The sequence below is a fragment of the Equus quagga genome, unplaced genomic scaffold (genome assembly GCF_021613505.1).
Source record: "Equus quagga isolate Etosha38 unplaced genomic scaffold, UCLA_HA_Equagga_1.0 HiC_scaffold_9924_RagTag, whole genome shotgun sequence".
In the NCBI taxonomy this organism is placed as follows: Eukaryota; Metazoa; Chordata; class Mammalia; order Perissodactyla; family Equidae; genus Equus; species Equus quagga.
Genome location: NW_025795101.1, coordinates 1 through 4,322, shown reverse-complemented (window position 1 = coordinate 4,322; position 4,322 = coordinate 1). Strand labels below are relative to the sequence as shown.

The 4,322-nt window shown below is 67.7% G+C and overlaps 1 long non-coding RNA gene and 1 other non-coding gene across 2 annotated transcripts; both read left to right on the top strand.

The window, feature by feature from the left end:
* The first annotated feature begins 6 nt into the window (after positions 1 to 6).
* On the top strand, positions 7 to 4,205 carry LOC124232671 (uncharacterized). Its single transcript, XR_006886905.1, has 3 exons — positions 7 to 1,745; positions 2,824 to 3,020; positions 3,321 to 4,205. It is a non-coding gene; the product is annotated as an uncharacterized LOC124232671 (long non-coding RNA).
* Positions 1,973 to 2,065, top strand: LOC124232672 (small nucleolar RNA SNORD116). Its single transcript, XR_006886906.1, has one exon. It is a non-coding gene; the product is annotated as a small nucleolar RNA SNORD116 (small nucleolar RNA).
* Positions 4,206 to 4,322: the final 117 nt, after the last annotated feature.

Sequence of the window (4,322 nt, the reverse complement as noted above, 5' to 3'; positions counted from 1 at the left end):
ACGTGCTGCCTCGTTGTGTTCCGAGCGCTGGCAGCGGCTTGTCGGGAACGTCCCCTGGCTCTGCCGGGGCTGGCGATTGGTGCGTGCCGGGGAAGGCTGGAGGCTTGAAGGCCCGGGGGTGTGCACTGTGGTCGGTGACCTTTGTGGCAGATGGCGGGCCTTGTTCCAGAGCGGTGGCGCTCGCCGGTTCTGTCCACGGTTCCTTGAAGAGGGGCCCGGCACGTGACTGCCGGCCGGCCGGCCGCCGCTGCTCATCGATTGCTCGGGCGACCGTGGCCTTGGATCCTCCGCCGTCTCAGGCGCGGGGTCTCCGAGGAGAAAGCGTTCCTCCAGCAGGGTCCGATTTTCCTGGCGCGGTTCGCCTCATGCCTCGTCGCAGGGCTTTAGGTTTCTTCGTGGAAGCCTGTGGGCCTGGCAGAGACGGCGGGGGCCGTGACCCGAGCTGCCCTGCCGCGCACAGACGTCCGCCTTGGAAAACGTCCGCCTCTCCATGGGTGGCGGGGGCGGGGTGTGTGTGCTCGTTCCGTGCCTCCTCTTGCCTTCCTGGACAGAGCCATCCTTGGGGCCGTGTGAGGTCGTTTGTGGTGTTACAGGTGCCGAGGGAGGGTCCAGACGTTGAACGTGACGGGTCGAGTCCCGTGCGCACAGTCGAGATTCCCTCGTGGCCGTCCTCCCCGGGGCTCCCTGGCCGCCACGTGTGTGTAGGGTTTGAGGTACTGCTTGGGGGACTTGCCTCGCAGGCCTGAGGTGGGCAAGGCAGCGCGTGGGTGGGAAGGAGTCCTGGAAGGCCGGGGTCCAGAAAGCGGGCCAGCTGTGGAAACGCCAGGTCCCTGGTCGCGAGTGGGCTCCAGGTTCGGTCGGGTCTTAGCGTGGGTCGTGGTGGCCCCAGACCACCTCTTCCTGGCACTTCCCCGGCCGCTGGCACCGCTGAGGGCGTGGGTGTAGCCTCAGTCAGCAGGCAGAGGCGCCTGGCCCCCGGTCCCCCGGTGGCGTGGCCACTGGAGATCAGGAGGGGCTGCTGCTTCTGCCCTCTAGCCCGTGTCCCAGCGGCGCCAGCCTTCGAGTGGTGTAGGTGCTTTACGTGGTTCAGGTCCAGCAGTGGTCGGCGTGTTTCCGTCGGGCGCGGTTCGCGTGGCACGGCGTGCGGGGACACCGGGCGCCCACGGTCAGGCGGAGGGTGAACCTGCTGGAGTCTCGTGTTCCGGTGTTCAGAGGCAGGGGCTGTGAGAGAGGGAGCCTGTGGCCTATTTCAGCAGGCCGAAAGGGCAGAGGTGAGCCGCCGGGCGAGTCGAGGTCAAAGCCGCCAGCGCGAGCTCTTGGTCTCGCGGCAGGGCCTGAGGCCAGGGATGTGTGCGGAAGACGTGCTGCTTCAGGGGCTCGGGCCCCGCGCACCCGAAGACACGCACACGCGCCCGCCTGCGCGCCTTCCCGCGCTTGTGCTGTCACACACGCCTTCTTGTCACACCTGCGGGGAAGAGGTAGAGGCCAAGAAGATGCAAGGCTTGCCCCGGGGCGGGGAGTCGGGGTGGAACCCTTGGCCTGGCTCTGGTTACCTGAGAGCCTGGCTGGGTCGCTGAGGCGTGCGCGTGCGATTGCTCTGCACTTCCCAGGTGGGATCTCCGAGCAAAGCTTGCCGTCGCCCAAGAAGAGAAGACCTGCCTGTCGCTTGTGGAGCGGAGACGCGAGGGAATCCCGCAAGAAGCGTGGCTTCGGGTGCGCCCCGTGCCCGTGGGTCGCTGAGGCTGGTAAGGATCCCCCTGCACCCAGTTCGTGCCGTTGGCCCTGGGAGTCCCAGACCGCGCTGAGAGGCTTCTAGCCCGCGGGTCCCCGGGGGCGTGCGGAGCTGGCGCTCTGAGGGTGGGTCGACAGTTGCCCTTGCTCAGGGACTTGGCTCGGGATTCTCCGGGCCGCTGGCCGACCCTGAGGTGATGGGCTCACCCGCCGAGCCCCGCCAGCTGCCCCGAAGGTGCTCGGATCGATGATGACTCCCTCAAATGCATTCCTTGGAAATCTGAACAAAATGAGTGAGAACTCACTACCGTCGTTCTCGCCGAGACTGAGGTCCAGCACCTGGTCTTCTCCGGGGGTGAGAGGAGTGAGGGACAGCTTCTGGTTGATGACACTCGCGCAGAGCCCGCCCAGGGCCTCCGCATGTGGGCGTCTGCCGTGTTTGCACCGGTAGCGTGACCGCATGAGCTGGGCGGTTGCGACTCGGAGGGACTTGCTTGCATGGCCGGCCTCTGCTGGCGCGGCGCCCGGGTCGCATGGGCGTCTTTAGAGTCGGAGAGTGTGGCGTTGGCATGGGCCCGGCCCGTGGTTGGCGCTGAGTACGCGCTGGCCCGGTTCTGGCCTGAGCCGTTGCCCCGGGGGGCGTGGCGGGGGGCGTGGCGGGTGGTGTGGCGGTCCGTGTCTGGAGGCCGAACAGCCGAGTCTTCCCTGGGTTCCGTTCGGAGCCTCGGTTTGGGCCAGGCAAGCCGCAGCGCCTGTGGTTGCCTTCTGGCTTGGTGAGGAGGTGTGATGGGCCCGTGGTTTTGGCGGCGGGGGGCAGCGGCCCTAGGCCGCAGCGCTGCAGCTGGCAGCTCCTGTGTGTCACCTGCTCACCCGGGCCACACACAGCTGGCCAAAGGTGGCCCTGGCGCTGACGTCCAGGCAGTGTGGTGGCTGACAGGGCGGGCAGGAAGGAAAGGGCGCGGAGGGGAGCGGCCGTAGTGCGGTTCCACGGGCTTGCACAGGACGTACCCTCTTGTTGGGTTGCGACCGCCGTCGCGGTCTTGCCAGGGGTGGCGTTGGGTCCCAAGGGGGCTGCCGGTTGTTGCCTGCCAGGGAAGGCTCGGCTGCGGTAGATGACCTGTGCGGTAGACGGCGTCGCGCCCCCGGGAGGTTCGGCCCCCAGTGTTTGTCGTCCTAGCGCCTTGAGGAGACCCACAGGCCCGCGACTGGCCACCGGCCCCGTCTGCTCCGGATTGCTGAGGCGGACAATCTCTTTGACCCTGCGCCCCCTCGGGTCCGGCGCTTGCCAGGTGAAGGCGTTGCTGCAGGAAGGTTCGCTCTTCCTGGCCCGGGGGGGCGGGGGGCTCCTGTGGTCCCGGGCGTGCCGGGGAACGGGGCCAGGTGGCGGTGTGGGGCGTCGGTGGGCGGGGGGGTGGGGCGTGCGCGAGGGGTGGTTAAGAGCGGTGTGCGGAAGCCTGCGGGCGTGGCAGCGACCCGAGGGTGCTGCGATCCTGGGCGCCCTGCCCCGGACGCACGTCCAGCGTGGAGGAGGAGCACGTCTCCTTGTGTGGGAGCGGTGTCCTAGTTTCATTCTTTGCCTTGTCTTCCAGGAGGAGGAAGCGTTTGTGCTCTGTGAGGTCGTCTGTGGTGTTCTGGGGCCGAAGGAGGGGGTCATAGGTTGAGTGCGATGCGGTCGACTTAGGCAAAGTCCTAATTCCTTGACGGCTGTCGTCCGGGAGGCTCCCTGCCCGCCTGGCGCGCGAGGTGTTGGAGGCTACACCTTGGGGGACTTGCTGTGCAGGCGTGAGGGGGCTTGCCCTTTGGAGCAGGGAGCCGCGGGGTTGAACGTTTCCTCGAAGGCCAGCGCCCCGCAACCCGCAGGCGGTGGACATGCCGCGTCGCTGCGTGGGAATTGGCTGTGGTCTGAGACGGGTCTTGCCCCGGGTCTCGCTGGCTGTGACCAGCCGTTGCAGCGGGGTTCCCTGCTGGCCCGCCCAGGGCGTCTTGGCTTAGATAGCCCAGACCGGAGTGCGGCCTGAAGGCGTCGGGCCCCTGGAGGTTCAGACGGGCTGCTTCTGTTGCGCCGCCCGTGGGCGAGTGGTGCCGGCTCTCGTGTCAGCCCTGTTGTCCTGGCGGTAGCCAGGTAGCCTTACCATCAAGTGCCGTTCCCCCCGGCCCAGCTCGCGGGGACACGCTGGCCACGTGGACCTCACATCCACGGTCAGGGTGAGGGTGTAGGTGGATTGTCCGTGTCCTTTGCTCAGAAGGAGTGGCGCTCAGAGAGGGAGTCCGGGGCCGATTGCAGCAGCCTCTAGCGGTGCGAGTTGGCGTCCTTCCTTGGGAAGTCACCGGGCTTCCGCGTGGGGTGGCAGGGCACGAGGTCAGGCATCTGTGAGGACGGCGTGCTTTCCCGGGTGCTGAGGCCACCGCACGCGGAAGCCCGCAGGCACGCACGCGCGCGCGCAAACACACACACACACACACACACACGCACACGCACATACACACACGTGCGCAGGCCTGCGCATCTGCCTACCCTCGGGATATCACACGCGCCTTCGGTCATCCCGAAGGGATAGAGGTACAGGGCAAGCAGATGCAAGGGTGCCGCG